A 19,670-nucleotide genomic window follows, 5' to 3' on the forward strand; every position below is an offset into this window, starting at 1 on the left:
AAATACCTCCTGAACACTGGATAAGAAAGCAAAACACCTCAACATTTCCAGTAAAGCACCTCTTTGCTTTTAGAAAAAACATGTAAAGAAGGTGAATGCGAAAAGCCCTACAGCGAAACCCCTACCTTGGAGAGTTTTTCATGTTACAGGGAATGAAGACGGGGAAGAAAAATAGAATCTACAAGTCATGTCTGTGAGCTGACAGGAACACCTCCCAGCTGTGGACACAGAGCTTGCTTGCAATTATTTAAGTGATAACACAGATATTTCCAAAGTGCAGCTGATTTCCAGAAAGCCTGCCATATGTTCATTGCTTCAAACAGGGTTAATTCTGAATTAGATGCCAAAAAGTCATCTGAGTCTGTCCAGAAGAGACCTGGAATTTGACATTATCCTTTTATCTCCTTTAGCAATAGTACTGCAATAATTATAAAGATCTTTTCTTCTAAAGCTAACAGATAGGCTTCAGTACATACTCTGTGATATATCCAGATCAGCATATACAGATTTCACTCAATATGCCTCATCAAATGCGAATATTTCAGTCTACAGATCTGCCCCTTGGATAGCAGAGGTTGACCAAGGGCATCACTGAAAGCAGCATGACTGCAACCTCAAGAAAATAAAGAATGAATGAAACAATTAGCATATTTTTCAAATGATGTTGTTTAGTCACAAAGATTCAACATATGACCTGCGTAAAAAATGTAATATTGACAGGGATTTCCAAGATGAGGCAGAAGAATGACTCTTTGGGGCCTTTGGGCAGCCCTAAACAACTCCTCTGTCAAAGCTGCTTTGAGGCCAGGAAGACTCAAAGCCGCAGATCTGGAGGAGCTCAGAGCCTCTGATCAAGGGTTGGTTTTTTTTTGTCAAGACCAGAGTTATCTCTTGGGTATGGAGGCAAGGAACTCTGTCAGGCTATTTTGCTCAATTGCTTCACTGACCAGAAATGCAAGGTAGTGGCAGAACCAAAACTGGTGTTTTCACTGTCTCTTCGCTCTCCTCTCAAAGGTACCGGGTACATCTGCTCCTCTGGACACACCACACACAGCTTTTAGCTCTCTCAGTCTCTTTAAAGACCTATCTCCTACTTTGGACAATCTCAGACCATTCCCTCCTCCTTGCTTCTGTTCATTCCATGCTTCTGTTCATTCAGTATCTCCAAATATCTGCATACCATGTCAATACTGAGTCAAAGGGGTACAGTCAGAAAAGTTCCTCATGTATCAAAGCATTTCTCCTGACAAATACAACTAGACAATTCAATACAGAGGACATTGACTCTTTTGGGGCATTTTTATAACCCAGTGCAACAGAAAGTTAGATTCCTAAGACATAGCACTTAGTATTACAGTAATAATACTTAATTTTCTCACCCCTTTTTGTTAAAGAATTTTTACTTTTCAGAAAAAAAAATATTAAAAAGTAACTTGGAGCACATGAGATCTATGAAAACTGGAAAATGATAGCTGGGAGTCAATACTTTGTGTGTTGTACAGAAATTAACTTGCATTTCAGTTTTGAAAAAAAATGTTGAATCTTATTTTCCACTTCAGTAAACTTTATTGAACAGCAATATTGCTTTGTCTCAATAAGCTTATTTAATGTTCAGGCCCACACACTGCCTCTGCCCAGATCCAGTGTGTACCTCACCTTACATACACTTTTCTACAGCCTGTGTATGAACAGGGTGGCTCAAGGGATTATAAATTGCAAAGAAACATGGAGCATAATGCTAATATTTGGTCTCCTTTTTAAGTGATTATTTTCTTTAGTGGAAAGAAACAGTGTAATGGAAAACGGCACCCCTCATTGAGAACTCAAACAGCACTGAACTCCAGAATCTAAGGCATGTGCACTGATTATCAATGAATTATCTGAGATTTTTACCCTCCCCAACCCTTGTAGAACTGTGCTTTGCTGATAACCATTACATATCTCTCTTCAGATTTTATAGAAATCTGAATATATATAGAATATATATAGAATATATATATAGAAATGACACTATAAATACAGAAGAGAACACAGCCTTGAGGCAAATATAGTCTCTTGCATTAAACTGTGGGATACTTCTGCTGAAGCAAAGTAGTCATTTCCCAATTATTACGTTAGTGCAAGATAAATATGAGTTAACAGAAGGATCCAGCTGCCAAGCTCAAAAACAAGAGGCAACATCTTCTCATAGAGATTTTCCTGCTGCTTAATTCTCCTGTCTGCTCCTGTGCAAACACTCACCTTTTTTAATGAGGAAATGGTCCGTAAAGCTGCAAAAATGAAAAATGAGATATATATTCAATTAGCTGTAGTACTGTTGGCATGTCACTTCAGGTCAGCTGAAAAGCTTTGAAAAGCAAGACATTTGTAACTTAAAGTAGAAAATCTGAATGCAAACTCAGCTGGCTTAACTGTGAAGCTCTTTTGGCAAACCACTGAAAAACATAATTGAATGCAGCCCTCCTGGGAGGAACCCTAATAAACCGGGGGACAACACGTCTACCAGCATTTTGATTTTGCCTTTACAGTTCTCAGGTCAGTGTGCGATTACAGTCGTAAGTTTCACTTACAGGAATGATTACCCTATGCAGCTATAGGCAAGGGCCTGTTTTATCCTCCCCCCTGCAGCTAACATCCATCAAAGAAATGACTTTCTATACATAGCCTGCTTGCCATGAGTTTGTTTTCAAAGGCTGACCATTGTTTTACGGGCACAGGCGACACCTGAACAATTTACTCAGACTTATTTTTGTGCTTACAACACATACCAGGATAACAAATGTGATGAGCTGCACACCCGATCGAGTGGCTGCTGCGCAGGCAGAAAACAGAGACAAATTTTAGCTGCCAGCTCCTGCACCTGCAGGAACACTAGTTATGCCAGTGACATTATGTATCTACACAGGAATAAAAGGTGAGGGGCATTGCTGTAGGGGAACTGTAAGTGAACACATGGTCTCAATTGACTACCCATGCCAATCTACAACCAGAATAATCCCCCCGCAATCAATATCATTACAGGCACTTTACAAATACTAATTTTTTGAGCCATTTATTTGCCAAATCTAAGGATATTTGTACCAGCAACATCAACTCAGAAAAATACCGGCACTTGTGATATGATTCAATGCAAATCCCACCTTTGCACAGATTTTCCCAGTTAAGGGAGATAATTGTACCAATGCACTGAGTAAAGCTCCTGATATTCTGTGGCATGTTTTTAATTTGGGTTCTCCCATTGCCCCTGACATAGCCATAATCTTCATCCTTCAAAACAATAGGCCCAAAACGAGACAATTCCCTTTCCATGTTTAGTGATGCTTATAGCTCACTATGGCAGAGCAGTTGCACTTGGGTCAGACTGTAAGAAGCACAAGTATAGTACCTGAAAGAAGACACAGATCTTTTACGTTTGAATTTGTTTCCATGATCAGTTTAAATGAATCATGCACAGTCACTTAGCTAGAAGGAAGCAAACTTCAAATTCGGATTCCAGCTTGCCTGCAGATTCATGTGATGATAACCTGCCATGAAGATTTCTAGAATCAGCTTGGGCTTCTGCTGGATTGCATCTGAGAATCCAGCTCCTGGAAGGTACTCTGTATCATGTCATTCAGCAAAAGTGTCCAACATCTTGATTTAAAGAAAAAATCACAAGGCTAAAAAAATTCCTTCTTGCATAAAGTGGTGGTAGAAGGTAACTTCTGGTTTAGCCTATGACATAGTTTATCACGTAGGTAATGATTGTATGTCAGAATGACACAAGCACATTTAATTCAGGTTCAGTGGGGACCAGGTCCTTGGGTTCAATAAAACCTTTGCTGGCACAGACCCAGACTAAGGAAAAAACCATAGTGACTCAGTCATCTTTCCTGTCTTTAAGGGCAGCTGCAGGTCAGTGTAACCCCAGCAAATTGTGGTCGTTCTGGCAGGTTACACAAGGCTTACTAAGAACAATGCACCAGAAAACTAAGTCAAAGCATGACCGAGCAGTATGAGAGGAGAATCAAGCCTACTTTCTTTCTTCCCTTTGTCTTGCCTTTTTGTGTCTCCCAAACCATATTCAAGGCATTAATCTTGCCTGAACTGCAGCAACCTTCACTTTTCTTTGTACTGTTGAAATCCCTTACCTTAGCTCTGGTTTTTTCCACGTTAGTTCTTACAATTAATCCAGTTATTTCAGCATTTTTCCCTCTTTCATTTGTCCCAATTATGTTAATGACAATGAACATTCCAGAAAAAGAAAAAAAAGATACATCTGAAGTGTTTCAGACAGTCTGGCACAGTAGTCCCTGGAGATGGTTTTAGATGTTACAGATTGGGTGCACATTTTCCTGCCATGGCGCATCACTAAGAAAAACAAAATCCCAGCTGGCACAGGCAACTCTGTTAGAGAACTGAAATTACCCTGTACTTTCTCAGGTAATGCTATGGCTGGATCTGACAGTGACAGTTATATTCAGGGTTACTTTATATGCATTTCTTTCACAAATAGCGACATTAGGACTGTATTCTGTCTTGAATACAAACCAAAAAAAGTCACAGCCATCTATATGTCCTTGCTTTGTTTTTCATTCAGTCTTATTCTATACCCAGTTCTAGGAAACCATTTAGTAGTGCCAAACTTCCTGCACTGACCACACTTACATTGAGTCATCAGGCTTTACTGAGCGTGCAACCAGAAATGCAGAACACTGTATTTATGTTATGTGTTATGCAGAACACTGTACTTATTGAGAAAGGTATTTTAAGTGTATTTAATCAGAAATTTAAAAGATAAAGAAGTGCTAAGAGTCAGATCTTTGAAGGCACTGTCAAACAGGTTAACTTATTATTTAATAAGCCTCTGTGAAGATTATAATGGTTGTTAATACTCAGGCAATCACATGGGAGATAGAATGGCTGGAACAGATCAGTAACAGGCAGTAAACTGTCATATACCATCTTCGAGAGAATGATAAGAAGCCAGGAGAATGAGATCAGCAGCAGCATCACAAAAGAAATATTATCATGGAAGAGAATATTCTAAATAGCACTGAGCCAGCAATAAAGAAATTAAGTGACCAAACACAATGCTGAAATCACTATTCAGAAATTCCCAATCATAATATGAGATAAACCTCGCACTCACACACTTGATATTTCCAGAGTGAGCAACTGTTCAGGAGTGCTCTTGATTTTGAGTATAAGGCAACTGGGAAGCGGACCACAGATGGAATAGGTCAACTATAGCTATAAGCCCAGCTGCATTCTGCTGAAACCTCTACAAACTCTTTGTCGAAATAAGTGGATCTGTGCCAATTTGCAGCAGCTGAAGGCCTGTCTCTGCCATTTTATACATCTTGAACATTAAGAGCAAGCCAGATTTCATCATATGTAAAGACAAAAGCATTGACAAATAATTTAATGAATTAAATTCATATTCAAAGGAAAGTAAGGCTGTGAAATCAACCTTTCATTTGGCAACTGGTCAGCCAGAGAAAAACATGACCAAGCCATTGAGTAGAAATGGTAACAATCACCAAAAAATGTTTTAATTGGCTCCAATGGAACTGAAAAATTGAAACAAACATGTTTAGTTAATTTACTAGCAACATTCAGAGTGTGCCATCTGCGTCTGATTCATAGAATCCACTCCAAGGTATACAACCTAACTTAGCCTGAAAATTTTGTCTCTCTGTTGGAGTTACCTTCTATATAGCTAGGGGGAAGTGTTGTTCTGCTTTTGTTGTTTTTTTGGTTTGTTTGGGGTTTTTTTCCAGTTCAAGAAAACACTAATTATTTTAAGTTTTCCTCACAAGTATGAAAGTTGAATCACATTCCCCAGAGTTTAATGAAATCAGTGAATGTTTTAGTTAATACAGGTAGATTTATTGTTTTTAATGGAACAATATAAAGGTTGGCTATTTTCTTCAGTTTCATGTAACTTAAACAGTCATAGGCCAAAACATAAAGACTGTTTCCTTTGGGTAACAGTTTCTCTAAATCTTAAATGCAAAAGTTAAGAAACTCCTTCCTCTTTTTTTTTTTTTATTTTTTCAGTTACTCTTGGGATGATGCTCAGTTGAAAATAGTCCAACCCCAAATAAACAACATATATTTTACCAAAGAGAAAGATGTGCTATACTATGACACAACAAACTGCAGTACTGTCTCCCATTTCCATCACTCTGCACATTAAGAAAAATAAGAGCTGCATTTTACAGAGTAGCCTGCCTGAATGGTACCACAGGGCAGGCAGTATTTTTGAACCTAAGACAGGAAAGCAAAATCTAAAGTCAAATATCTCCCCCTTTGGATGTTCTAAACAAAGTCCCATTAGGCCTAGGCCAATAACAGTTTCAGATATTATTGCTGAGGAATTATAAATTTATGCTACAAAATGTCTGTTCTATTACTCAGACAGCAATCCATTGCATTTCTAAAGACAATTCTGGATCAATGGTCAATAAAGATTATCACAAGGATGCAAAGGTGTATAATCAAGCTTTTATCTTGCTTTAGTAGCTTCTAGGTAATTAATATTTCATGACAAATATTAAGAGGGTTGGTTTTTTTCTGAATTTGTGCCTAATACAGAATTCTCTAAAGTGAAATATTTGCCAGTGGCAATCTCTTTCATACAATATTAGCATATCCAATTCTTCCCTTGTGGGATGTTTCAGCATATAATATTAATTCACAATTAGGTAATGTACTTATTTTAGCAATCTCCTGTGTTCTCATTAATTAAAAACCTGGTACAATCACTTGTAGCCTATTCCATTTACTTGTTTTGTTTTGACTTTTTTTTGTTTTTCCCTTCCCCCCCCACCTTGTTTACAGAGTGATGCTGCTTTTTAGTAGAAAACCTCTATCAATGCCTACTCCATGTTCAGCAGTCATTCCCATATATGGATCCAAGAGCTTCAAGCAGTATGGTATTATTTTATCTATATTAATATAAATGTAGCTTTAATGTAAAAATAACTTTCCTTTACTGTAGGATTTGTTCTTTTGTCCTTTTTTCATTATCCATGTCCTTGTTTTACTTCCGCAAACCAGTCGTGACATTTCTACAAAATTGTATTCTCACTTAAATTCTCAAGTGAGTTTTACAAATTATGACCTGCTCACTTCCCCATTATGTAGACAATTCTGAGTTGTTACTTAAATCTTCAAACACTTTGATTGAGGAGATGAAATAATCAAGTATGAGACATGAAATACTGGAGAAACATCCTTCAGTACATTCCACTCTATGTTCAACTCCCATGAAAAAAGGAGTCATTGTAACAATTGTTAGATATATAAAGTAGTGGGTGAACAAAGATATAAAACCTGTGTCAGCTCTCAGAGTTTACAAACTGCTATTTCATAGTTATTGCAGGCTGGGGCAGATTCTGGTATTAAACCTCGAAGTTTGACCAGAATTTTCTTTTAAAAAGGTCAAGACACTCTGGAGCATGTTACTAAAAGGTATTTTTTTCTTTTTCTGTAAGTTAATGGTAACAACTCTATTCCTTTCTATATTTAATGGCTTGCCTGTAGGATTTCTTTTGCTAAAGTCCTTATTGCCTCAAGTTTTTTATGATTAAACTTTATATCAGTGGTTAAAGGATGGAATGAACTATTTTAAATATGAACTTCAGTAAAACAAAATACAACTTTTTATAAAGGAAAGTAATTATCAGGGCAATATTTCACTTACACCCTTCCAAGCCAGAATACAAACCCCTTCAAAGAAAATTTTATTTGTTGAAATGTTTGTGCTTATTGTGGCAGCACTTTTATAATATTTTTTTCCTTTCAGGATGCTTTTAGAACCACATTCTGGTGAACTAATATCAATCAGGCTGTTCCTATTTATTACAAAAGGAATCTTGAATATTACATATTCATGACATATAGGTAGACAGGTTAGCTTGTTTTTCTGAGAAAAAATGTGGTAGAGCAAAACTTACAATGGGAGACAAAGAAAATTACAATGGCAAAATTGATTTTTCAACTGAAAGAAAACAAGTTGAGAAACAAGATAAGAGGTAGATGGAGAATGAAAGAAGACAAAGGAACGTGACAGTAGATGTTGTAAAAATAGTTGAACCTGGAAACCCCGATACCCAGAGTCTGTATGCTTCTGATAAAGGAGATAAGGCTCTAGAAGAGAAGAAATAAAATACATATGAGCGGGTTAAAGAGAAAACAGAAATATGCAGACTGAGGGGCCCACCAAAAATCAGATTCATCTTTAAAAACTGCAAGCCAGAACATCTCAAGAAAATTAATGAGAAATACAGGGATACAATGATGAGATGAAAAGCAGGGAAGCAGTAATAGCAGTATGTACTTTGGAGAAATTGTGGACAACTCACTAGCCATGAATTTGCAATGTAAGATGACAGAGGAGGGACATAAAATCTAAGTAAAAAAACACAGGCAGCTAATCACAAAGTAGAGAGAAAACAGATCCCTATCTATGTGGCTCTGCTACAGCTGTATCTGGAGTAATTCATTAATTAAGGATACCTTATGACCAAAAATATACACATGCCCTGAATGGAGAAATGGAGAAAAGCAAAAATATAAAACACATTACTGAGTTAATTTGGGTTGGTTTATGGGACTAAGTGGAACAGACTTATGAGGAAATATTAAACAAATACAGTATGGTTTAGACACGGTTGGGGGAACTAAAGTATCCAGGTACAAACTGGTATAAACACTAAAAGTAGAAAGTACAGTCCTTATAAAACCACTGGAGAAGATTCCAGGTATCTAAATGTCCTTTCAGAAAATTACCTGACTCCTATGTTATTGTACAGCCAGCAACACAAATTTTCTGTTCAAAGCCCTCAATCTGGTTCTTATTTCAGCTATACTAAAAGCACTAAACTCTCCATGATCTCTCTTGGCAAGCAGTTCTTCCCCACCCTCAGTAATTTGGAGATATTTAAAAACAACCCAACAATACACTTTTCCAAGGAATGGAGGAGGTTTATGGTGGAGGAAGACCATAGACACAAATAGATATAAACAGTTCAGTATTTATATTCATGAACACTGAGTCAGTAAGATATTTGCTGAGCCCCCTCAAGCAGTGTCCCACAGGGGGTGGTCCCACCCACCTCTTTTCAAACTGCTCAGCTTTACGCAGACATATCTCTGAGAGCTTGAATGAGGATGCACAGAACCAGCTCCCCATCAGTATTCATGCTGTGCCATCTGCATGCCTCAGCTGCTAGCCCAAAGCCCACAGGTTCACTCAAGTGAAGCCCTGCAAAGCAGCGAGAATACTCTGGAATGTGATGAACTGGAGGTATTTCAGTTCAGCATAATTTTCCTGGGATTCAGCTTTGCATAAGGACTTGCTGCAGGTTGTCTTTCTCTGACTCCCTTGGGCTGAATATGGCTCCACTGTAGCTTGCAGTACGGTGTGGGAAGAGGCACTGAGAGAGTTTCAGGACAGTCATGCCTGCTGCCATGGTACCATCAGCTGGTCCACTGAACCAGCTCCTGCAGGCTCTACAAGAGGTGGAAGTAGGGTATTTGAGAGAAGGTAACTGAAAAACGGGACTGTGGCTGACTGTATCGTCTGATGAACACAGTAAAAGAGACAGCTTCAGGAAACTTCAGCTTCATACCAAACCCACAAAAAAACACCAACGCCACATTTTCAATGTACACCAGAATTTTCCAAAACTCCCTTGTCATGCAGGTTTTGCTTACCTCCAGAGTCTCAAACAAGTGGTTTGTACTTAGCCCTGCTAGTAAAGACAAAGACATACCCCTTAAAATGATGCTTGACATCTAAGGGTCAGAACTGCTAAATTCTCTCAGCAGGTCTGCTGTTGGGGATTGCAAACAGTGCTTCTCCATCTTAGGAAAAAAAAATAAAAGAAGGAAGATTACTCTGTATCCACAGCTACATGACTACACATCATATCATCAATACCATGTCCCTGAGCACCTGAGAGCGACTGACATATTTTGGAATTTTAATGTAGCCCATCAGGGATCATCTGATAGGTAAAATATCTGGAAATCAAAAATCCACAGAGAAGTGTAACACTCAAGTGAGGACTGCTTCAATTCTCATTCTTGTCACACCTTTATGTATTTTTAAGCACATTTCTACCTTTAAAGTTAGCTCTGCCAAACCTGCTGTCAGTGCAGTTTGGTTATTACCCATTCCCAGCTGATGCTATCAAGCTGACCTGTGGTGAGGCAGGACTATCAGAGTAAGCGGATTCCAATGTACAGTAGTTGAAATAAAAAATTATAGGAGCTATACACTGGAGAAAACTGTGATTATATCATCACTCCAGTGCCCATTAAGCTCAGCAATTTCTAGCTATTTGAAAAACTGAGATGTCATTTCTACAACATGAAAGTTTTTTCCTGAATGTAATAAAATCCACCATTTTAATTGCTTCTCAGGACCTGCTCACTAGACTGTTATGTAAATAAACATTTCAGGAGTTTACTTACCTCTGTCAGACTTTTAATTCATATCTTTAAGCTATATTGTTTTGAAATGACAAGCACTCAGTGACTCCTTTCTGCGTCTACCAATAACCACGGCACTGGGATTTATACTGGAGACTGTCCAAAGCCAATGAAGTGCTCAGGCTCCTGAATCTCTCAGTTTGGGGAATTTTGCAAGGACGGGCTCTGTACTCTCCTTCCACTCTTTGGACTAGCACAGAAGTACAGCAAAACTGTACTTTTAGCACTTCTACTCTTCTTCTGCAACTTGAGAGTGCAGTTAACTGAATTATCTGAACGTTAGATAGCTTTTCATTTGAAGATTTTTTTTTGAAGTCTTATTTTTCCTGGACTAGTTCTTCCTCCATGGAGTCCTAAAACACATGTAAATTGTAAAAGTGAATTTCACCATCTATCTGTACCAGATTGTGCCACACAGTCATGGCAGAACTTAATAGGGAACTGCTTGAAGGCTCCCCATGGATTACACTGAGCTTTGTATTGGATCCTGAAAAAGTCCAAACCCCTCTTTTTCTCTTCAGCCAACTTCCACTTCTAGTTTTGTGCCACCCAAGTCATGAAAAGAGAACTCAGCCCTCCTGAAGGGAGTCCTGAAGTAAGGGAACCCAGGAAAAGCAGCCAGGGAAGAGATCTTAATACACAAATGCTATTGGGGAGCAAATATAAAGCAACTCTTTCATCTTTGAACCAGAAGCACTTAATGAACCTAAAGGGAAAGTAATGTTTCTAATTCATTAAATATGTGCTCAAGAATTAGCTGAATGCTCATGTATGAGCTATGACTGTGAATTAACCAGAAAGCTGTCTCAATGTAATGAAAAACAGTAATAACAAAATCCAGAGCAGGAAAAAAATGTAAGACACAGATGATACAAATGCTATACAACAGAACAGAATGAAAGGACAGATTGCAGAGGCAAAATACACTTAAGTCTTTTTAAAATTAAATAGACAACAGAAATTATTCAATCAATGCCTGTAAGTTACAAGGAAAGGATGCATATAAAAATGTTTACTCGTGTTTGTGGGAGGGCATATTTGCAAGTAGTGCCTCCCTGGTGGCATTAGTTTTTATCAGAAAATAAGGTATGGTAAACCAAGCTTGAGCAATTTTAGATTTGAGTCACAATTTAGAGATAAGAAGCTTACTATTTGCCAGTTCACAAGGAAAGATAGCAGACTATAGAAAGAGACTGAAAAATATTTTGTTCTCTTTCTTCCTAATGTTACTAATTTCAGCAAAGTTCTTAGTAGTCTATTCACTGTTAGTGAGAAAGTCGCATAAAAGAAGGTGAAATGTGTCTATTACTTGAGATGAATTTTATTCTGACCTGTTAATCCTCACTGGATTATGGGATTCTTTGTTTATGTTCTTCTGTACTCTGCTGTAACTGTCATGGATTGAACCCCAAAGTGCCACTGGTTCTAAAAACCTAACATTTAAAGGGAAATGTTTTTGTACCTTGCTAAGGCTCTGCTTTCCCCTAGTTTTTCTGTGGTGAACACTGTAATATGATACATATTCTAGACTGCACAAAAAAAAGAAGCCCCAAGCTTTTCTTCTTCATTTTCTTGAGTTAATGTAGTAGCCCAGAAAAAGATAGAAAGGTAACATCAGCAACCAGAAGACAGCCTCTTTTCTATATTATTTGATGTTTATCTTCCAGATGAGTCCACAAGCATGACCAAAAAGGTTCACACTGTTGTTCTTAGTCCAGATCTCCAAGTTATTTCCAGACACTAAGCAACCTACAGAGTCATTGGGGAGACTTTCCACTTCCTTTATACTCTTTTTTTGTCAAGATCCAGTTTGAATTTTTAACCTTAGGAAATGTTAGTACACAGATTCCAATGTAAATCTCCCCCAGTCACTACCCAGGAGATTCTGGTACCCTAGAACTTGTGAAGCTTTGAGCAAACCATTGTGTAAGAGAATCCTAAGATACCCCATACCACTCTTGAGATGGAGCCAGTCCCATATTTCTTTGCCTGTTTTTAGACTTGTTTCTATTTTATCATCTTCCTTTTCTTCACTAAAACTGTCAGTCTCCCTACTCACAGTCCCTCAAATAGCTGAATATGTTTTGAAAGCTGAAATACTGTATTTCTGAGTTGTACTGCAAATGGTAATGATCCTGAAGTCCACATTTTATAAAAACCCAAGATAAACAACTTCAAGGTATAGTAGATTTGATCCTTCTTCGGGCCTGATTTAGGACAAAACTTACATTCAGACATAGGACAAATAATAGTGAAGTCTGGATGATGAAATCTGCAACGACTCATTCCTCTAGTAAAATAGTCTCCTACAAGTGCTACACGTTTTTTGAGTCAATAATTCGTAGCAGTAGAAAGTTAAGGAAAGCCACATTTATGTGGGATGGAGATGATCTGGATCTAAAATGAAAGATGTGACTCATAATGAATGACAGTTATGTATTAGATTGCATTTTTTCTTCCCCTTTCAGCAGCCAAAAATTATTACCATGTTATTACTCTATTTTTCTGAAAAGATATCTCACTTCCTCCTGCTCTCCTATCTTCTCCTCCTCCAATTTTCAAGTTAGAATATTGAGAAATGTTTAAAATATATATTAGCATTTACAAACGAATACACTTGACTAGAAGAGCACTGAAAGCAATGGTGCCAAACTGTAGCACACCTTTTCATCACTAGAAACACACACATACACAGATTATCCTTACCTGGATAATCTGTCTGGTCTCATCACAACGACTCCATATGTTCTAAACTTCCAGGGAGAACCATTGCAGCCTGCCTTTCTACCCATTACATATGATTTGGCAGAGGGAAAGAGAACACCTCAGCTTAAGATCTGCAAGCTCCTAGGAAGGATGTGGACATTACTTTCAGAAACCCCAGTAGCTTAACAATCTAAGCATGGCTAAGAACATTAGCCATGCAAGCACATGAGGTTTATTGATAAATTTAAGAGGACGTATGACAATGAGGAAATTTGATCCCCTGAAAGACTTTGAAAAAGAAAATCAATCAAATTCGGTTAAGCTTTACAAAATATCCAGAGTTAGACATAGTTCTAAAAAGACTTGACCTCTTTCTTCACTGCTTGAAAAACCCATTTGGGCTGAGGTCAGAGCTCTGTAGAAGCCCAAAGAGTCATGCCTCTGCCTGGACACCCTTTCTTCATGATCTAAATTGGATTTCTCTGTCCATACTTTTAAATAGAACTCTCTGTGATATTGCACATCTTTAAGCAGTTACTCACCTTTTCCTCCCAAGTCTGCAGTTGGTATTAACCTCTTTCCCTTGCTCTGGTTCTTCCCTCTTCCTTTACTTGCTGCCTCACAATCTTTTGTACCATATGGAGAAGACGAGCCCTCCTATGACACTGTCAGGTTTTCATCCTCCCAAGGCAAAGGTCTAGGCACTCTATTATTGTTCCTAACTATTAATTGAAAGACACATCAATGACATCCCCATGTCCTTCGTACCAGAGACATGGAGAGAACCCCTGTGTAAGATAAATGGTTTGTGAAATGAAATCAGAGTCTTCAAATTTTGAGAGCCAGTGCCCAAAGCTAACACCCCAGAGTCTCTCAATGTATTTTCCACCCTTAATATTTACTTGACTTTAGATTTGAGGAAAATATCTGCTCTTTAAAACACGGCATCTGTGTTCAGACATGAGCATCCATTAACTGCACAGAGAGAGCAGGCAGAAGGAACAAAAACCAGAGAGACTAATACTCAGTTAATGGAAGATGTCATATCTCCACGAAATCAATTTGCTGAGGTGACAGCCTTTCTGCTGCTCATGCTGAAAGCCACAATACCATGGGAAATAGTTTCTCACAGCTGAAGTACTCTGTTATATATGGAAATGAATCACACACCATAATTGAAGGCATTTTACAGCTAGTATTCGAGGCCTTCAGTCCTTGGCCACATGAAGTAGTTTTTCCTTGCGAGTCCTGGGACATAAGCTTCAAGAAACAAATGCACAGACCATGTATGTCAATGATCTTTCTGTCCTAAGACCTATTCGAGACTGATTCTGTTTTCTGAAATAAATCTAGAGTGACATCTTCTGTCAAGTTATTTGCAGCCTCCTAAAACAAATAAGCATAACAAAACCCTTTTCTTTCCTACTTTTAATCTAATTTCAATAATGCTGTTGAAGCATTCATAAGAGACCCTCAAATGCAGCATGCAAAAGGCTAATGAGGACTACATTTTCTAGATTCTGTAAACTTTCTTGCAGCATGTAGAAAGTTCAATAAATTAGGTGGTTTATGTATGATAAAACTGGTTTAATGTGTGTGTCAAAGCTTTAAAAGAGTACAGCAAAGTACAGCAAAAGAATCAATTAATGAGGTTCTATTCAAAGATGTAAAGTAAGATAGCTAACCTTAGTTACTTCATGTAGCTTCTTGACAGGTAAATTAAGTTACATGCAGATTCCATTTCACATAGTAGGGATTAAGTGGTGTTACAAGATCTAAGTGAATTAAATTACTGAAAAATATAAAGTCAAAGGTCAAAAAATGACTTATACAAGAACTCTGCCTTTGTCCCAGAACTGAATATTTTTAAGCAATAAATTCAGAAACTAATAATAAGTGTGTTTGTTGATTCTTCATTTGTTCTTGTATTGTTTTGTGAAAATTTTTTCTTTAATATTTCAGGTTCTGTATTCCTCTATGCAGAGGTGGGAAGAGCTGCTGTTTGGTCAGGTGGGAAAGACAGCTGTATGGCCACTCTTCCACAGCATGGCACAGTAGGGAAGCTGGAGGAGGATACAGTCTCCTGAGTCTTCTAATATAGCTGCCTCCCAAAAGCATATTTGAAATAAACAGAGCAGATGTGGAAGTCAGACACTGCACTTTTGATGAACATCAGTATGAGAAAAAAACCCTCTACTGTACATCATAAACAACATACCCTAAAGAATTAAGATCATCACTGTTTGTCATGGCAAGAGAAGGAATTTGGGTTGATAAGACTTACCCCCTTCTACGACACCTGTAGGCTCTTGCTTACCCATCCATCAGATTTATGGCTCAGATTTTATTTGCTTACAGCCTTCAACGTCTTAATTCAGAGCTGTGTTAGTTGAATACATCTCATTCCAAGACAATTTCTGAAAGCAGGAATGTGATGCTATCCCTCTATTTTACATAACATATTACTGCCCTAATCTGGGGCTAGGAAAGAGAATAGCAATTAATAAATAAAATGTCTTGAATGAAGATATCCTTAGACAAATTCTGGAAAGCACTATGGACTGAGGAATCCTTGGTCTTTCCACAGGCTCCTCAGGAGATGAGCAGAAGTCAAAGAATTCTTTTTTTTCTTCCCAGGGCAGTACAGAGCACTTCTCTATGCTGGGTCAAAAGGGAGCTGGTGCCTGCAAATAACCAGCAGGACACACTTGGAGAAGAGTTTAAGAACAAGATATGAGGGAAGTCCCTGTTCCTTTAACCTTCTTCACCAGGTGTCAAGGATTTCTTAAGGTAGATTATCAGCTTCTCTTTCAGTGCATTTCCTTTGAGGGTATAATTACTCCAATCAACAACTAAATGCTCATGAAACACCTAGACTTCCCAAGTGTTGTCTGGGAAGGAAACAGTTGAAACTTGCTTAGTCAGAAATTTCTTTCCCCTCTCAAGCTGGTTCATCAAAACCAATGCTTTTTCTAACAGAAAGGTTTAAGATTTTTTAAATTGTTTTCCTTTGATCTCTAGGAATATATTTTAGAAATTATAAAAATATTTCCCAGAAAGAGAGGAGAGGGATTGTTTTGCACTTCAAAACAAAGTTTTGGGATTTTATTTTAGTATTATTGTTATTGTTTGATTAAGCTGCCTACTGCTACAGTTATTTTTAATGTTAAAAGCTACATAAAATATTTTGATAGATAAACAACTCATTTCTAATATATCATTTAATTTTTTAAACAATTCTCTGTCTTAATATGATATTTTTCATGTGTGAAAATCTTTCACAAGATAGAAAAAAATTTTTTCTTCTGTATCTATAATCAAGCAGCAACTTACATGCATCTTTGTGTAATGGTTCTTTGCCTTGTTTTTCTTTGAATTCATTCCTCTCTGTCCTAAAGGCAGGTCTTATCCATATTGAGTTCTAAAAAAAAAAAAAAAAGAAGAAAAAAGAATGTGTTTCAAGTTTTTAAAGCTTAAAGTGGGTGATTTAGTCATGCAGGGAGTCAGTTTGTTTAGCCTGTCTGAAAACAAGCCTGGTCTAAGCAAGTTTTTTTAGGCTGTTTCTTTAGTTAATGAAAAATTGATGTCAGCCATACAGGGTGTTGGTTCAAGAACAGTGTCTAAGATAGATGGGATTAATTATCTTGAAGACTTGCCTACAGGCTGACCATAGAGCAAGACAGGTAAATAGCTCAGACTAGATGAACATCTTTGAGATATCTAAAGCTATAAGAGATTAATGCCTCCTCTCCTTCCCAGTGAAATAATGAAAACATGGAGGATTTATTAACAGTATCTGAGTTAGTCTTTTTAAACTCCTAAATAATGTTAGTGGTTTCTGTCCTGCCTTACATTTTTAACAATATTTCTCACTAACAAAAACAAACTTTTGTTTTCCTAAATAATTTTGTTTTATTGTTTGAACTTGACATCACCAAGCAAACCTGATTGAGCTGTCACACTGTCATCACAGGACCATATGGGAAAAAAAGAGCAGAATATTGTTGTTCCCCATTTATGGAAGAAGACACATCAAGATGGTACAAGGGCATATAAGGATGTAATGATGTTTCAGGTCTTTCAAACATTTCAGAAATTATCAATAGAAGTCGCAGATTGTTAGTAAGCTGATATTAGAAACAGAAACTAGAATTAAATAGTAGCACAGAAGATATCTCCTCATGCTGCTATGTAAAGACCATAACTAAAGAGTTCATGGACTCTTTTTTCAGCACTGCTTTTTTACTGATTGTGAGTGATCTCTTAAATATATGTGCTTGTTAAACATATTTATGTAGCAGATTATGTCAAAACAAGTAACATAATTCTTAATCAATGCAAACTTGGTTTTCTCCTTTCTTTTGAGTACGTCAACATAATGGGAAAAAACAACCTCTACTGGAGAAATTAAGCACCTGTACAGTAGAGCCAAGTCAAAAGTAGCAGAAATAGTGCATTACATGCTATTTTATGTTCATCTTCCGTGCCTAAGCTGTCAACCTTTCAGTCTCTGTTCTTTGAAAGTGAGAACAAGAACTGTCAGTTAATAGTCAAGGGATATTAACAGTGAAAGAACTATCATTTAAATAAAAATAAGAGTTGTGAAACTGATGTTGCAGCTGTATGATCTCCAGTTAAATTTTGTTTTATGTGTCAGGCAATGATATTTCATTCAGCAACTTCAAAGCAGATACGAATTATAAAATTCAATACACCTTGTATTTAGACCTCTGGCAAGAAACACGGACCAAGTGGGTATGCAGCAGGCTACCCCACACTACTGACACAAGGCAAATGCTAGATTTAACACGCCTTCATCTGATGGCTGATCCAGCAGAACAGCACCTCAGTGGGCTGACAGTCTTTTATACATCTCCGCTCTCTCGATTATAGCGTCACATCCCATTTAGCACTCCAAATTCACAGTCATTTACAGACACCACCCAAGCCTAGGCAGTCAGCTGAAAGGATCTCATTGTTATTTTTAGCCATCAAAGTTCTGAAACATTGTCATCTTGTGGCAGGTTGAAGATATAACAAGGGAAATAGACACTCCTCCAGGGCATTGCCTTAGCCCTGGAAACAAAAGGAGTACCTGGGTAGATTTTGATTCCAAGACGTGGAAATTGCTGCAGAGGAGTTTCCTTAGTGCCATAGTGTGGGCAAACTGGGACAAACTGAATCACAGCAGGCTTACATTACAAGATCAGGTCCTTAACCTGTAGAACCATGTTTTCATTCCAGGTGTAGCAATAATCAATAAATACAAAGAAATTTAGTCATTAGACCCACTTGCATTTTCACCAACCTGAGGAAATACCAGCAGGTTGTATATTGATATCTGCCTGCATACATAACTAACCAATAAAAATTATCCCTGACAAAGGTTAAAAGGTCAGTGATAACAACAGCTAATAACTGCTGTACCACTCTATACTCTCTTGCTTGGTTTTAGGAGAGATCCTACAGGAGGAGCCTTTTCTTTTTGGTTTTTTTCTATCTCTGATTTGTACTGTCACATGCCTTCTTCCAGAGCATCTGAAGGACGTGCTAAACTCAGCACAGTTCTTCCCAGAGATTACACTGCGTGCACTCATTATCCAAGAGAACAGCGTGTCACCTAACCTTGAGTCATCACTGAGTCAGTTTAACTCTTCCAGACTCACTGCCATAACTTTCTACCCAAAACTCCTGAATCATAGAGAGGAAAAGGAAAGGAGAGACAGAAAAAACTTCAATTTGCATAAACACTTACTGACATGCCCAGGCTAAGGTTACATCTGGCGGGGTGGATGCAGACACACCTGGGCCCACAAAGAAGGAAATATCCAAGCAGGCCCAGCAATATACCAATGCAGCTATACAGATCTTAGAGAAAAGGATTCAGTAAATTTGGTTACCCATGTGGACTTATCACTGGATGTCTTCACTGCCTATGAAATCCTACGTTTCAGCAATGTGTCTGCCTTCTCCCATCCCCAGCTCTTTGCTAACATATTTGTAGTCAAAACCAGAGTTTGCACGAGTCTCCAAGCTGTTTCATATGAAATCAAATGATTACTTGCACTAGAAATTATCTCACAGTATCACACATAGATGAAAATAAGTATTTGGATGTTTACTATTTCCTGAAGAGTCATGCCCAAGGCCATTTGGCCCCCCTTGGAATGAAAAAGATAGAATTTCCATTTTCATATGTCACCTGATGGTGGACTGTGGATGGAAGACTTATGGAAACTAATGATAGCCACTTTATATGCATAAAGTGAATAAATTCCCTATTCTGCCTGAGAGGGAAAAACAAGAACCACCACCAAAAATGCAGGTGAAATCAGGAGCTGAGCAATGGCAGTAGGGAGAGTTTCAGTAGAGAATGGAAAGCAAACGGATATAGCTGTTTTTTCCAGTGGAGATATATGCAGGCATGTGTAAGCATAAACAGAGACACACATAAATATCACAGAACAGAACAGAAAGTC

This window comes from Chiroxiphia lanceolata, chromosome 1, assembly GCF_009829145.1.
Source record: "Chiroxiphia lanceolata isolate bChiLan1 chromosome 1, bChiLan1.pri, whole genome shotgun sequence".
Classification (NCBI taxonomy): domain Eukaryota; kingdom Metazoa; phylum Chordata; class Aves; order Passeriformes; family Pipridae; genus Chiroxiphia; species Chiroxiphia lanceolata.